Here is a 15,809-nt window from a genome sequence, read left to right on the forward strand (position 1 = left end):
TACCAGAAATTGCGCAATCCCTTTGGACAACCAGCCCAACTTCCTCCCAAAAATTGCGCAAAAAATCCCTCTCAATCAAGTAGGTTGTTGCATGTGCCTTCAGGTTGACCGGTTCCACCCAGGATAGAGAAAACTTGACTTGCATGCATGGGTTGCTTTTTCCCGAAATAGCAAAAAGCAACATGTAAAAGCATCCTTAGATTTTAGGGATATATTTTTAACAGTTGGAGGTTACATGCAAATATTGTTTTAGAAAATTTCCTCCAAGTGTAGCTTTTTCCTAGATTTGTGGCATGCACGTCATGAACCTCAAAATTATTTATTCGACACTTCAGAGCTCATTCTTCACATCGATCTTGGAGCTCTGACATCCCATAGCACATCTGGGAGTCTTCGACACATCCAACTCAACTATTTTTGGGTAAGTCTGCTTAACTTGTCTTTTGCAGCATTTCTGTCGATTTTTTTGTTTTGGCTTGTGTGAGTGTTGTATTCTTGATTTATGTGAACGCTTGCTATCATTTGCATGCATGTTAGCTTGTACAAGCACCATTTCAGTTTTTGTTTGCATCTCACTGTTGTCGCATGCATGACACTGTTTTGCACGAACGGTCCTGATTTGGCGACTCGTTTCACACACATGCATGTTGTTCCATTTTCTAAATCTTGCATTTGTTGTTTTCATGCATGATCATTCACTCCTGCTTACACTCAGTATCACCATGCATTCACATCTTCATTTGCTTTCAGTTGCTTGTCGACGGTTCTGGGCAACCTTGGCCCGGACTCTGCCTTGCCCGGACAACATTGCGCAATTTTGAGAGGGAAGGCTCTACCTTCCTCCCAAAAAATTTGCAAATCTGGCTAGTCAGTGCCCTCCAGCCTTGCCTTGCGCAATTCTGAGAGGCAGTGATTGCTAGCCCAGAAAATTGCGTAATGCAGTCCCTGGGCCTGCATCCCTTGCCAGCTGAAATTGCGCAATCTCAGCACCCATCAGGTCAGTCTGGATTGCGCACTATGTAATTCCAACATTCAACCAGCCTCCTGACAGTCCAGACTACCTTTTGCGCAATTTCAACATTCATTTTCCAGGCCTCCCAGTGCAAAATTGTGCAATCCTTGCCAGCAGTTCCCCAGGTATGTTGCATGTCAATCCTCAAGTTTGCTTTGGATTTAACTGACAGATTTATTGCCATGCACGTCACCGTGTCTCTAGATATAGCAGGTGTTCATCTGTCTCTCAGCAGTTCAGGATCAATGGCCTCCAAGAGAGCAGGGTTAAAGGACATCGACGGAATTGCAATTGGAGCAGTAATTCAGCGAGTGTCTGCGAGTTTACCGATTTACGAAGACACCAAGATGATCGTAGACAAAGACATCAAGTTGAAATGGCAAGAGGTCAATGATACATCCTCAAGCACAATTTGGTAAGATCTCAAAGACTGCCAAGTGTATGTGAACATTCACAAGTCTAGCTTGTACCATTTGCATGCAGGTATCCCGTGTTCCCATGTGCAGACATGATTCATTGGATCGTCTCACACACTGATCCCGAGACGATGACATTGAGCAGTGTCAGTGGGATAGAGATTGCTACCTTCAAGGCACATGATTATCAGCAGATGTACCACTTGCCAAAGCTAGTGGTCACCATGGAGACACCCTTCAGAATACCCAACAACAATGCCAACTCCAGGGATATCTTGAAGGACTGGGTGAAGGAGCTAGCCAAATTCAGGATGACACCCAACCAAGTTTACAAGATGAAGATATTGCGGAATGTGTATTAGTACTTGGTCATCTTTTCATGTCGCTTGTATGTCTAAGAGATCACAAAGACCTTCCCACAAAGTTGGGTGATCGCGTTGCACCAACTGGCCAGTGAAGGCAAAGCATGCAACTAGTCCGACATGTTGGCTCACAGGCTGAAGGAATAGGTAACATGAGCTTGATAGCCACCCAAAGGTGAGTAAGCAGAAACCTACATGTCCGCTTACATCTTGGATGCAATCTGTGCCTGTCAGGAGTTCTCTGTCTTGAATTGGGCATGGACACTAACAGAAACCTCTGTCAATACTTATTATAGACTGTTTTCCGAATGCAGCTTTCGAGGAGTCATCACACAACTGTTAGGTCATTTTTTCACCCCAGTGTACAAGATGATATTTGAGCAGGATCCACCTTGCATGTCGAAGGCAACAATGGAGGCACTGATTGGCATAGCGGATTGGTATGCCTCATCGTTTGGCACCTCCATATGAATGTACAACGCGAAGAATCCTCTGCATGTTTTGCGATGTTTGTCACGAACAAGCTCGTCATGCAAGAAGTATCGTACCACATCTTGACAGGATTGTTAGCTAGGCTGCACCAGAAGAAGAAGGCACCTTGGCCCACTCTTCCTTTATGGATCAGGTTGTATGAGATACAAAATCTCAAGCATGCAAATGTTGAAACAGAGGAGGTCAAGAAATATCCTTTCGGCACCAGAAGCTTTAATCTGTATGACCCGCATTGTTTTGTGAAGGATCACTATGCGAGAGTACAGTTTCTGTGGATCCACGGGGCATGTCATTGGGTGGAGGAAGACCCATGGAGATATTGTCACAACTTCTCCAAGCCCAATGAGCTAATCAGCATCGCAGTGGAATGGTTAGCGAAGTAGCGTGAAGCAGCATCTAGGAGAGCATCAACAACAGAGGTAAACATACCAGCACGCAATAAAGGCAAGAGAAAGATCGTCGACAGTGCAGAGGCAAAACAAAGCTGCAATTTTAGAGCATACCCACTTGTGTAGAAATCAACTTTGGCAATAGAGACGAACAGGCAACAACATAACAGGAGGACCATGCAAAGGTAGAGAAAAAACAGAGGATGGATGAAACAGTGAAGGAGTTGCATGAGTTGAAGGAGAAACTCTGGAAGGAACAAGAGCTGCGCAGACAGGAGAAGGAAGCGCAACAAGGACATGTACAACAAGGGCACAACATGTACAGATAGATGAAACTATGCCCGCATGGGTAGTAGACTCATCCGAGCAGCTGGCGCAAAGCAGACAGGGTGAGAAGTCGCATGATCAGGACTTTGCTCAAGAGATTGAATGAGTACTTGAGCTTATGGATACAGAAACGGAGTAGCTAGAGTTAGAGAAAAACATCGACCTCATGCCTTACCACCAAGAGGTCGATCCACTGGCTTCATCGAATCCAGAAGCAGAGCAAGTCCCAAGCAACCAAGAAGACATTGAGATCCTCGAATACAATCCACAAGAAGAGAGGCACAACATATCATTCGACGAGTCGCAACATAGAGTTGTGAAATCACGCAAAGTGTCTACTCTGGATGACAACACATCTCTTGCGCAGTTTGAGGGATGAGTGATCGTGTCTGACGTGCGCAAGCATCCAGCAGCATTGGCCGATGCTAATAGAGCATATGACGAAGCCACTAGCTCGAGTGTTCACTTCTTGATAGCAGGGAATGAGAAAACAGCTAAGGTATTATAGATGGCCAAGCCGGGAGGAGAACTAGTTACAACATCCACCCTAGAAGAGTTGAAGAAGGTGATACTGGATGAAGTATTTTCCCTTTAGACAGTCATGTGGGCATTGTATTCCAAGTTTAGTACTATGCATAAGGCAGTTGTTCATCTCAACAGTTGGTAGCAGCGATGTGCTAGGAGAGCACATATCTTGTCAAACTTGGATGTTGTTTTCAATCACATGCAAACATGGACAATGAGATACAAGGGAGCCCCGTTACACTTTCCTAAGAAGGTGAACCCAAAGTGGTCGAGCTGAAGGCACACATCTAAAGTCGGATCTGGAACTATGAAGAACTCCCGCAACTCATCACTAGTCTGCAGGGTTCCCATGCACGAGTATTCAGAAGCATGGATGTTGTTGTGCGTGCACATGCGATCCCATCTATTAGGACACTCTTCGAGGCAAAGACAAAGGCACAAGTCTGACTGGAGCTTGACTCATACTTTGACAAGTTGATGCACATAGCCACCAGTGCAGGCTTGGCGATCAGTGCAGACACTATGAATCAGTATGTCGCTGGTTCGGCCGCACTCAAGACAATGATGCGTATGTTATTAGATGGGTTGGATAGAGGAGCCAGAGCAGTGTACCCGGATGCAACTGAGGCAAGAGTTCGTTCCCAGAAAGATGTCACCACAGAGTACACAGACTACCGAGCTTGGCATTAGTTCGCCACCGTCGACCATCATGAGGATGTCGAAGAGTTGGTGTTCCCATAGTTGTCTGAGTCATAGTGATGTGTTGCATGGCTTGCTCAATCCTATTTTGTCTCACATCGGTACATGTGCATATTGTATTTAACGTCTTGTCAAATGGAAGTTCAAGTGTCGATAGTTGGATGTAACAGTCACAGAGTAGTTGAAGAGTCATGAGGGTAGATGAACAGTCACAAAGGGGAATGTCAAGGGTCACCCCACCCTTTGCTATATATAGTCCCTCATAACTCATTGTAGAGGCTTTTGGTCAGCCAAGCTTTCGATAGGAGTATCGTAGAGAAGGGTTGGAGAGTATTATAACAAACCTTGGCTTCTCCACAGTGTAGAGCTAGTACATCTCTTTAGAGGAGCAAGCGACACTGACTGTGATGTTCTGCAGTAGGGACTAGTGGTTGGTTATGGTTGTATTGTATGAATGGAACTTTCACTTCTTAATATAATAGAGCCAACACGTTTCATGTATATGTTGCTATTGTATTTTAGTTAACTTGTTTACTCTGATGATATATGTATCTATTTGCTTACAGATGCATGTATGGACTTTTTCTGTATAATTATGTATGAATCTTATTGAAATGTGTTGTTGGTTTAACCATCACTTTGGATTTCTAGCTTACTTGCTTTCTAGTTTGTGATGCATCTTTGCTCGTGTGTTCCCTTCTTAGCCGCGTGCTTCCACAGGTTTCTAAGGGGCACACTCACCTCACTCTCCCTGTGTTAGAACCATTCATGCATCTTCCTTGAATTGCTACATATGTCACACCCTTGCTACCAACAGGGATATCTTACTTGCCTCTGCGTGAAACCGTGGTCAAGGCGATACCGTATGACCCACTGCTGGGACTTCTACACCAAATAGTATGAGGTCTAGTTGGGACTTTTCACCAAGGAGATCCCTTGACATGTTGGCGAGTCTAGCACCGTTAACATTTCTGGTGCTAGAAGGAGGGCTAGATGAAAAGCTGTGTCCTCTCATCCTGTTTTGTACCTTTGCACATCTATCATGGATTCTATTACACTCGTACCTCCACGATGTCTTTTGCATGCTAAACCTCTCAACATCACGAGGGAGTTTTTTGATCTCTTGTCCTAATTCACGTATGATGGTGAAGGCGAAGTAGCCTGGCTTGAGTACTTAGAAGACTTCTATGTATTCCTTGAGAATGCAGATGAGTTCTATGCAGAAGAGGTCAGTTTGTTGCTTTCATACATATTTCGCGAATCCCCACGACGGTGGTGCTAGAGTATGCCTCATGGCAGCGTGCACTCACTTGAGAAATTTTGTGATCTCATTGAATCTACTTTCGATAATTTTGATCCAGAACCTCTGACAAAAAACTGTTACAACAACGGAAGGCCCCGCATGAATCGCCTATGGAATTTTGGGACCGCTTCCGTGTGTTGCAAGTTCAAGCTCCCAAAAGTTATATGAAATTCGAGTATCGCATGGACAGATTGAGTACTGTCTTACCAAATATGTTAATCCTAAAAGAAATTTTAAGCCCAAGCCCCGCTTAGCATACTTCGGTGATGGAGCTGCACAATCACAGACAGACACGGTTGTTGTCGCAAGTGACTGTCCTTCGTCCGCTCATCAAACAGCTCCACTGCTGCATAGTGATGTGGGAGAACAAGCATACACATCTGTTCAACTGTCACATCCTCCCAACATCACTTCTCTTAATTTTTGCACAAATTTTGTTGCGAATCCCATGGGATGTCACATGTTTGTCTTACCTCAAACTCTATCTTTGTGTTCTGTTGATCCTCCGAATTGCACTGTCTTGTGTTCTTCCATTCCAGACTCTACAATTGTTGTGAACGAGGATCAAGCTATCGACGGAGTTGGTGTTTCACAACCAACCTACGTTGTTATTCATGAAGAGTATGACTGGGAGCTTGAGCATCAATCCTTAGTGAAGGTTGACTCCCTTCAGTCTGAGCCTCCTTCGTTTTTTCCTGACATCTTTGGTGATTCTGCCATCCATGATTTTGCATGTGTATCCTCGACTACAAATACACCCATTGTTGATCATTTGCAGAGCACACCGGATGTCAGTCCATCATCTGACAATGGAGAGGACAAATTATTCATTGAAAACCCACTCGATTGTTCATCTGATTTTTCCGAAAACACAGAGGGTGAATTTTTCCACTTCTCATCTGCACCTCTATTTGATTCATCAGATCATTAGGATGCCATGAAATCATTGATTTTTCTCATCGTAGTTGTAGTGATCTATTTACTGCCATATTCGATCACGATGATGATTTTTATCGCAGTTGATTTTTCCAAGCCACCTGTTTACGATGATCTATCTGTCGACTAAGTCGAAACCCCACAGACTGTCGAGGCACTTCAGCTCGAGTTGATGGTTATGTCAAGCCCTCGTTGTCCTAAGGTTGGTTTCACTTCTGATCAGGAAATTGTTGAAACACCCAAGGCTCCTAATCACTCATATGTATGCATTGAAGATCAATCTCACACACAGATTACGCTTCCTCCACTCAAACTACACAATCCCATCGCTCATGCATTGGAGGAATCTTACATAGCAAGCATACGTACACGACGCAAGTTGTCTTTGTTTCTTTCATTTGCTTGCATTTCATAGTCAAGAGTATGAGTATGCTTAACAACTGCATGTAGTGTCACACAACATTGTGATAAGTCCACGGATTGCATGTCATATACTTCCACTCACTTATGTTCTGTGGACACATTTAAACTTGGAGTGTGTTTGTCTTTATTTTTATATCTTTCATGTTTGCTTGTTCACACAACTGTGTTGTTCGTGAACCATGCCTTCACCAACATGGGTCTACCAATGCGCCGGTGGCTGCATTGGAAGTATCACTTCACGTGAGCGGACCCATGCAACTTTAGCTTAGGAGTAGGAATAATGTTTGCTTTTGAGTTTGTTTGCTTGCATGCAATGTTTGCTTCTTACTTTGCATGTTTGTTTGTTTGCATGCTTGTTTTCTTACTCACTTTGCTTATGCATTTACTTCTTCTTTTGCTTTGTTTTGTGTTTGCTTGCTTGTTTACATTCGTAGGTTAGTTTCAGATGGAACCGTGTGCCACTCTTGAAACAAGCTAGGTAAAGTACAAGAAGACTTGTGCAGTTATTGATACTTGCTTATCTGTTGTCCTTCCTCTATGTGAAGAATGTGTTATCTTTATTCCATGATACGTCGATGGAAAATACGTACTGTTCAAAATGAACCTTGGTGAAAACACAACGCTTGCATGCTAACTAGTGTCACCTACTCTAGTCGGTTGTTTTTGGGTTAACCCTTGTCAACTCAGTCAAGTAGAGTAAGGTGAAGGGGAAAACCTTAACAAGCACATTAGAGGTATATAAAATACTTCTCTGAAGGAACAACCTCTTCTGCTCTCAATAAGTCGGGATCCCTCTTTCGCCTCTAAAATGAATAAGTGCTATGCACAGTTATGAAAATGAAAAAATGAAAAAGTTAAAAAATGAAAAAGTGCTATGCTAGGTACTGACCAGGCTCGCTAGCAGTGGGGCGATTCTTGTATTCCTGCGTGACTCCACTGGGGTATTGTCTAAGCCTATTGGCAACAGAGCAACACCAGAGATGAAACTAAAACTCTGATGACCATAGTGCTTGTGCACCAATATACCCCTCATCCTCAATCGAATTTGGCTTGGAATGTGTGTCGACCGACCAAGAGCTTGGCAGATGCTACATCTTACAATCAAGCAAGTGTGGAAACCAAGACGAATAGAGAACTAAACAATACTTCCGAAGGTGTTAGACTTGATTTTCATGAACAAGGTCTATTCAAATAGCTGGAGTTCTACTAGTGTGTCGCCAAGTGTTGTAGCGGCTACAACCACCCTCCAAAATTTTTCCTTAGCTTCGTTTTGGAGCCTCCCTACCAACCATCCTTAGCAACATGTATTGCACTGTGAAGTACATAACCTTCATGGGGTTTTTAGTAGCTTGCCAGCCTGTGTATGATAGCTTGCTTCAATCCCCTCACAGGCTCCTACTCCGGACTTGGTCCAACTGATGGCCAAGCAGTTGCCTCAGAAAACTATGCAATTCTAGAGGGGAACCAACCTCCCCTCCAGAAATTACGCAAATTTGACTGACAACCTGCTGGCCTCAGAAATTGCGCAATCCCATTAAGCAGCCTTCTTTTGGAAAATTGCGCAATCTAGCCCAGCAGTGTAGCTTAGCCTAGAAATTCTGCAATTTGGGCAACAGTCAATTGCTCCTCCCAGAAATTGTGCAATCCCTCTAGATAGCTAGCCCAACTTCCTCCCAAAAATTGCGCAAAAAATCCCTCTCAGACAAGCAGGTTGTTGCATGTACCTTCAGGTTAACCGGTTTCGCCCGGGGGCTGAAAAAACTTGACTTGCATGCATGGGTTGCTTTTTCCCGAAATAGCAAAAAGAAACATGCAAAAGCATCCCTAGATTGTAGGGATCTATTTTTAGCAGCTGAAGGTTACATGCAAAGATCGTTTTAGAAACTTTCCTCCAAGTGTCGCTTTTTCCTAGATTTGTGCCATGCGCGTCATGAGCCTCAAAAGTATTTATTCGATTCTTCAGAGCTCATTCTTCACATCGATCTTGGAGCTCTAACATCCCACAACACATCCGGTGAGTCTTCGACACATCCAGCTCAGTTATTTCCACGTAAGTCCGCTTAACTTGTCTTTTGTAACATTTCTGTCGCTTTTTGTGTTTTGGCTTGTGTGAGTGTTGTCTGCTTGATTTCTATGAATGCTTGCTATCGTTTGCATGCATGTTAGCCTGTACAAGCACTGTTTCAGTTTTCATTTGCATCTCATTATTGTCGCATGCATGACACTGTTTTGCACGAACGGTCGCCGATTCGGCGACTCGTTTCACACACATGCATGTTGTTCCATTTTCTGAATATTGCATTCGTTGTTTGCATGCACGATCATTCACTCCTTCTTACACTTAGTATCGCCATGCATTCACATCTTCATTTGCTTTCAGTTGCCTATCGGCGGGTCTGGGCAACCTTGGCCAAAACTCTACCTCGCCCGGACAACATTGCACAATTCTGAGAGGGAAGGCTTTGCCTTCCTCCCAGAAAATGCGCAAATTTGGCCAGTCATCCCTCCAGTCTTTCCTTGCGCAATTATGAGAGGTAGTGACTGCTGGCCTAGAAAATTGTGCAATGCAGTCCCTAGGCCTCGATCCCTTGCCAGCTGAAATTGCGAATTGCATAGTGTCAACACCGAGTAGGGTAGTATGGAATGCACACTGTGCAATTCCAGTAGTCAACCAACCTCCTGACAGTCTGGACTGCCTTTTGCGTAGTTCCGACAGTCAGTCTCCTGACCTCCCAGTGAAAATTGCGCAATCCTTGCCAGCAGTTCCCCATGTATGTTGCATGTTAATCCCAAGTTTGCTTTGCTTTTAACTAACAGATTTCTTGCCTGGCACGTTGCCATGTCTCTAGATATAGCAAGTGTTTTTCCATCTCTCAACATTTTAGGATCAATGGCCTTCAAGAGAGCAGGGTCAAAGGACACCTACAGAAGTGCAATTGGAGCAGCAGTTCAATGATTGTTTGCGAGTTTTCCAATTTACGAAGACAACAAGATGATCGTAGACAGAGACATCAAACTGAAATGGAAAGAGGTCAATGATGCATTCTCAGGCACATTTGGGGAAGATCTCCAAGACCGCCACATCTATGTGAACATTCACAAGTCCAGCTTGTAACAAATTGCATGCCGGTATCTCGCGTTCTCATGCACGGACATGATTCATTGGATCGTCTTGCACACTGATCCCGAGACGATGACATTGAGTAATGTCAGCGAGACAGATATTGCTACCTTTAGGGCACAAGTTTATCAACTGATGTACCACTTGCCGAAGCCAGTGATCACCATGGAGACACCCTTCAGCATACCTAACAACAATGCCAACTCCTGGGATATCTTGAAGAATTGGGTGAAGGAACCAGCCAAATTCAGGATGACACCCAACCAAGTTTACAAGACGAAGATACTGCGGAAGGCGTATTGGTACTTGGTCATATTTGCATGTCGGTTGTAGGCCAAGAGAGCACGAAGACCTTCCCACAAAGTTGGGTGATCTTGTTGGACCAACTGGCCAGTGAAGGCAAAGCATGCAACTAGTCTGACATGTTGGCTCACAAGCTAAAGGAACGGGTAACAGGAGCTCAGCAGCCGCCCAAAGGTCAGCAAGCAGAAATCTACATGTCCTCTTACATCTTGGATGCAATATGTGCCCATCAAGAGTTCCTTGGCTTGAAGTGGGCATGGACACCAGCGAAAACCTATGTCAATAATTATTGTAGATTGTTTTCCAAATGCAACTTTCGAGGAGTCATCACATAGCCGTCAGATCATTTTGTCACCCCGATGTACAAGATGATATTTGAGCAGGATCCACCTTGCACGTCGAAGGCAGCAATGGAGGCACTGATCGACATAACGGATTGGTATGCCTCACTGTTTGGCACCTTCATACGAATGTACAACACCAAGAAGCATCTACATGTTTTGTTGAAGTTTTCGACAGACAAGCTGGTCATGCAAGAAGTATTGTACCACATCTTGGCAGGACTGTTAACTAGGCTGCACTGAAACAAGAAGGCACCTTGGCCCACTCTTCCTTCGCAGATTGGGTTGTACGAGATATAAAATCTCAAGCATGCAGATGCCGAAACAAAGGAGGTCAAGAAATATCCTTTTGGCACCATAAGCTTTAATCCATATGACTCGCATTATTTTTTGAAGGATCACTGCGCGAGAGTACAGTGTCCATGGATCCACGGGGCATGTCATTGGGTGGAGGAAGACCCATGGAGATATTGTCACAGCTTCTCCAGGCCCAATGAACCAGTCGAGATCGCTATGGAATTGTTAACGAAGTAGCATGAAGCAAAATCCAGGAGAGCAGCAGCAGCAGAGGTAAACATACTGGTGTGCAACAAAGGCAAGAGAAAGATTGTCAACAGCGTAGGGGCAGAACAAAGTTGTAAGTTCAGAGCAAACCCACTTGTGCAAAAAGCAACTTTGGCAATAGAGGCGAAGAGGCAACAACATGATAGGAGGATTGTGCAAAGGTAGAGAGAAAAACAGAGGATGGAGGAAACAATGAAGGAGTTGCATGAGTTGAAGGAGCAACTCCAGAAGGAATAAGAGCTACGCAGATAGGAGAAGGAAGTGCAACAAGGACATATACAATAGGGGGCACAACATGTACAAACAGATGAAATTGAGCCCGTACAGGTAGTAGACTCATCCGAGTAGCTGGCGCAAAGCAGACAGGGTGAGGAGTTGCAGGACTTCACTCAAGAGATTGAACGAGTACTTGAGCATACGGATACGAAGACCGAGTAGTCAGAGTTAGAGCAAAATATCGACCTCATGCCTTACCACCAAGAGGTCGATCCACCGGCTTCACTGGATCCATAAGCAAAGAAAGTCCCAGGCAACCAAGGAGACACTGAGATCCTTGGAGACAATCCAGAAGAAGAGATGCACAACATATCATTCGACAAGTCACAACATAGAGTTGTGAAATCATGCAGAGTGTCTACTCCAGATGACAACACATCTCTAGCGCAATTTGAGGAACGAGTGATCGTGTCTAACATGCGCAAGCATCTAGCAGCATCAATCGATGCTACCAGATCATATGCCGAAGCCACTAGCTAGAGTGTTCACTTCTTGATAGCAAAGAATGAGCAAATGGCTAAGGAGTTACTAATGACCAAGCAAGGAGGAGAACTGGTTACAACATCCACCCGAGCAAAGTTGAAGAAGGCGATACTGGATGAAGTATCGTCCCTTGAGACAGTCATGCGGGCTTTGTATTCCAATTTTGGTACCGTGCATAAAGCAGTCGTCCATCTCAACAATTGGAAGCAACGATGTGCTAGGAGAGCACGTATCTTGTCAAACTTGCATGCTGATGTCGATCACATGCAAACATGGAAAATGAGATACAAGGGAGCCCCGTTACACTTGCTCAAGATGATGAAGCCCAGAGCGGTCAAGCTGAAGGCACACATATAGAGTTAGATCCGGAACTATGAAGAACTCCTGCAACTCATCACTAGTCTGCAGGGTTCCCATGCATGGGTATTCAGAAGTATGGATGTTGTTGTGCATGCACTTGTGATCCCATCTATTGGGACACTCACCAAGGCAAAGACAAAGGCACAAGTCCGACTGGAGTTTGACTAGTACTTTGACGAGTTGATGCGTATAGCCACCAGTGCAGACTTGGCAATCAGTGCAAACACTATGCATCAATATGTCGCTTGTTTGGTCGTACTCAAGACAATGATGCACATGTTATTAGACGAGTTGGACAGAGGAGCTAGAGCAGTGTACCCGAATGCAACAGAGGCAAGAGTTCGTTCCCAGAAAGATGTCACCACAGAGTACATGGACACAATTCCGGACTACCGAGCTTGGCATCAATTCGCCATCGTTGACCATCATGAGGATGTCGAAGAGCTGGTCTTCCCACAATTGTCTGAGTCATAGTGATGTCTTGCATGGCTTGCTCAAGCCTATTTTGTTTCACATGGGTACATGTGCAGATTGTATGTAACGTCTTGTCAAGTGGAAGTTCAAGTGTCAATAGTTGGATGTAACAATCACATAGTAGTTGAAGAGTCATGAGGGTAGATGAACAATCACGAAGGGGAATGTCAAGGGTTAGCCCACTCTTTGCTATATATAGTCCCTCATAACTCATTGTAGAGGCTTTTAGTCAGCCAAGGTTTCTTAGTATCTTAGAGAAAGCTTGGAGAGTATTATAACGAGCTTTGGCTTCTCCACAGTGCATAGCTAGTACATATCTTTGGAGGAGTAGGCAGAAGTGACTGTGACGTTCGCTGTCGGGACTAGTGGTTGGTCATGGTTGTATTGTATGATTGGAACTTTCACTTCTTAATATAACAGAGCCAACATGTTTCATGCATATGTTGTTATTTTATTTCAACTAACTTGTTTACTCTAATGATATATGTATCTGTTTGCTTACGTATGCATGTATGGACTTTTTCTGTATAAGCATGTATGAATCTTATTAAAATGTGTTGTTGGCTTAATCGTCATTTTGGATTGCTAGGTTACTTGCTTTCTAGTTTGTGATGCATCTTTGCTTGTGTGTTCCCTTCTTAGCCACGTGCTTACACAGGTTTCCAAGGGGCGCACTCACCTCACTCTCAGAGTGTTAGAACCGTTCATGCACCTTCCTTGAATTGCTGCATATGTCACACCCTTGCTACCAACAAGGATATCTTACTTGCCTCTGCGCGCAACCGTGGTCAAGGCGATACCGTATGACCCACTACTGGGACTCCTACACCAAACGGTTTGAGGTCTAGTTGGGACTTCTTATCAGGGAGATCCCCTTACATGTTGGTGGGTCCAACATCGTCAACAATACCCTAGTAATCAGGGTGCGAACCCTATGCCAGTTGATAATTATTCGTAGAAGTTGTTAATTAATTGTCTATCCAACTACTATTAGAAAATAAACGACTGTTTGCGCTCCTATCAAATTTCCTCATTGATTAATGGTCTAAATGCGCTATTGTTACTGTTCATGCCTCCTTCAGTTATAATCAGAACTAGTTTTCATCATGCATTGATAGTCATCTGGTAGCTCATTAGATTGCTACGTAGGTAGAACCAGTAGTTAATACTAATTTCGACTATGATTCCTATCCTCTCGCTTTCACTCCTATTAGATTTAGGATATTATAGGCAAGATCACCTGTATACTACTAGTTCACTACTGTGCTACCCTGTACCCTTTTGTTATAACCAATATTCGCTATTGAATAAATTTTGTTAAACAATAGAAAGCATTAATTTCGAATCCTAAAGATTCAGTATAGAATCTATAGATCTGCAAAAAGTATTTCTATCAGTTCCTAGAGTTTCATAACAATATGAATGCATAATAACACCGAGATAAAATCCAGTGATATCCTTACAAGAATCTGAGGTTCATAATATTAAAATAAAGTAAGTAAATTGCGATACACTTCAACTATAGCCTTGCCAACAATTTATCCTACCACCTTTAGACTAGATACCAATCTAATCTAACTATACTAACATATAACTTCTATCATTATGTAATTGATTTAATCATAACACTCTCTTTCATGACACTGTACATGCAATTTATTAATCATTCGCTATCTCGTACAATTACCAATTGCATAGGACATTTACACAGAATACCTTTACAATAGATTGGAATTTTTCTATACTATCTGCACTTCAATTATTCCATGCATGATGTAATTCCAGATCGCTCCTTTATCTAACAACATAATACAATTACCACATATTGTAGAGGCATAAATAATTATACAAAAGTTCATTATCTAACAACAAAATTAATTAGACCAAAATCTCTAACCAGGGAATCAGAAAGATTACTGAATGAGTGCACTGATCCACCCAACCATGGATTGACCACTAGTTCCCCTCAAGCCAAGTCTAATTGCCAGTCGGATCCCTCAAGACTCAACAACCCATTCCTCCTTTCTTCAGGTAATTTTTACCTATCTTCCAAAATGGATTTTTCCGTTAGCAACATCCCGCTTTTATGAAATGTTTTGTTGTTAAAGCCTGCTTTTCTCTCCAACAGTGCTTTATCCTTCCATATACTGGCATTTATCTCCAGCTAGTATATTTAATGGATCTTTATCTCCCATCCATTAAATCTTCATATTTTGGAAACATTTGTTTCCCATGGAAGATTTATCGAATCTGGAGACGATTGAGATTGGCAATTATCTCTTTACTCCAGTGCCTCATATCATGTAACTTTCTGTTCAATTTAGTTATAGCTGAAATTATTTATTTCACAACCATTTGCATTTTGTCCATTACAATCAAAATGATGGCATCACCATCTCACCAGTCATAGTTTAATTCAGGAAAATAACAATCAATGTTAATTGTTTCAAAATAACAGTACCAATTATAGTAAAGACCAAGGGATATCACAGAGGATGTCTTCTTGGTGAAGATGTCTTTCTTCAAAAGTGATCCTTGGCTCAAAGGGGGATCACATTGATACCTTGATGATGATGACAACGCTTTTTCATGCTTTTCTTCCTTCAAGACAACACTAGTGAAACTTGTTTCACAACCTCAAATTTCAGCCCTTCTTCAGAATTTCAGCTTGTTGTAGCAGTTATGTAATTTCAGCCTTTTCTGCAATAACCCTAGTTCACACGTGTGGCTAGAAGATGGAAAAATTTGCCTCCTTTCTACTTCGCTTGACTTGACTTCTTTTTCTTGTTATTTTAACTTGCAAAGGAGACCTTTCTTGACACAAAACTTGATCCTTAATGGTGGCTGCAATTCAATACTTGCTACTGCAGAAGGATGTCTTAATACTTCACACATGTGGAGAATATAGCCCAGAAAAACAGACCCAAAAGTGCTTTGCTCTTCCTTCCTCGTGATAATGATTGTAGAATGTGTGAGTTTCCTAAGAACGCTTTAAGTGTGGAA

This window comes from Pinus tabuliformis, chromosome 9, assembly GCF_031772625.1.
Source record: "Pinus tabuliformis cultivar Carrire ecotype Pingquan chromosome 9, CPIR1, whole genome shotgun sequence".
Lineage (NCBI taxonomy): Eukaryota > Viridiplantae > Streptophyta > Pinopsida > Pinales > Pinaceae > Pinus > Pinus tabuliformis.